Source organism: Echinops telfairi, unplaced genomic scaffold (genome assembly GCF_000313985.2).
Source record: "Echinops telfairi isolate 266 unplaced genomic scaffold, ASM31398v2 ScPeMD7_1;HRSCAF=3_0, whole genome shotgun sequence".
Taxonomy (NCBI): Eukaryota; Metazoa; Chordata; class Mammalia; order Afrosoricida; family Tenrecidae; genus Echinops; species Echinops telfairi.
In genome coordinates, this window is record NW_022103896.1 from 82,893,915 (window position 1) to 82,895,808 (window position 1,894).

Sequence of the window (1,894 nt, forward strand, 5' to 3'; positions counted from 1 at the left end):
TTTACCCTCCCTGTTTTGCCACTCACACCACTGGTCCTATAGGGCTCATCCGTCTCTCTAGTTTCTTATGATATAAATCTAAATAATTGATTTGAATTTTTTTCTTATAAACATTTAACTATATGAATTTCTACTTGCTTATTATCATCCCACAAATTTTAATATATTGTATTTTCATGTTAATTTAGTTAAAATACTTTATAATTTATCTTTTGAATTCTTCTTTGACTGAGAAGTTATCCAGAAGTGTGTTTTTAACATTTAAAATATTTGGGAATTTTTGAAATTTTGCCTTTGGTTTTGAATTTAATTCCACTGTAGTCAGATCATGTAACTATTTCATTTTTCCTAGTTGGTCACTCTATTCATTGTTTGCTTTTTCTCTTTCTGTGTTTCTGTCTTCCTTTTGATATGATTTCCAAAAAGTAATTCTATTATCCTCCTATATTGATTTGTTGTCTACAACCATTTGTTTTGTGTGTGTTGGCGTATGGTGTATGGATATTATTATTTACTCCCTTCTACAAACTCTTCCTCTATATTCTATGAAGAATATGCTGGATGGAAGAAGAATGATTGAAAATCATTTTATTATATCAGAGCAAACCCTGTGCCTACATAGCTTGTGGGAATGTAAGAAGAGAGAGTTATTGCTTGAGTGGGCAGTATGCATATCAACACTCCCCATTTCAGTCGATACTGTGTACAGATGTGACCCAACCAAGGACATGATAAACATGCCTGAGAGTAATCCTGGGCCAACAGGAGCTCCTGTCTCCTGTGAACTACAGCCATGACTCTTAGGGACCCTCTGTAGGGCTTATGGTGCTGTACATCTTTATGAGAACAGAAGCTCTCATCTTTAGCTCATGAGCAGATAGTAGGTTTGCATTGCTCACCTTGAGGTTAGAAACCCACGTTTCCTGACAGCAGCACCAGGGATCCTGTGTGATGCAGGGGCATTGCAGACAATGGCTGCCGTTTTTTGTATAGTTTTGTATAGATTATGACATTTTCCCCACAGTTTTACTGGCATATAATTTGTAGGCCATACAACTCAATAGTTGATCACATCAAGAAGAGTTGTTCAATCATTACCACAATTATAACAATCATTACCACAATCAGATTTAGAATATTTTATTCATTCTAGTACCCATGATTTTTAGCTCCCCATTTCCCCCCAACCTTCCCTGCTATACTCCCAAGGAACCATTAATCCATTATTGTCTCTATAGATTTACCTGTCCAGAATTTCAGATACAGAAAAATGGAATAATGACATTTTAAAATGATTGTTTGAAGCAGTGATACCTGTACTCAGCTCTTTTTATAAAGTTCATCAACCTTGCTTTTGTAAAGGAAAAAAAATTAAAGACTTTTTTTTTTGCCAATGGCACAATTAAATTTACCTTAGTTCTTGCCAAATAACAGTTTAGAGTGTTCTTTTTAATTGACTGCCTGCCTGATGACCTATGTTTGCTAGCCTAACAAGCTCCTTTTATCTGGCTATATTAATTAATTGAGTACATAACACTAGAAGGCATTTTCCCTCTAAGTCACATTATAAAGGAAATACTAAGGATAGGAAGGACATCTTGACACAGCGGTCCTCTGTATGAAATGAGCCATAGGAATGTTTCTTCCTGACAAAGATGTACTGAGAGAGCTGCATAAAAGACTGTTGAAATTACTCTAATCTGAATTTTGCTAGATCACTTTAAAAAGATTTCCTAGAACACTTTAAAAAGTTGTTTTGAGAAAATGACACCCTCATACCAAGATTAATCTTAGCATACTAAAGTGGTCGAAACGTCTACCACTGATATTTTGTGCTCTCATTTGAAAGCTGTAAGACTATGATTTAGAATCCCAGTCCTAAGGCCCTGAAATC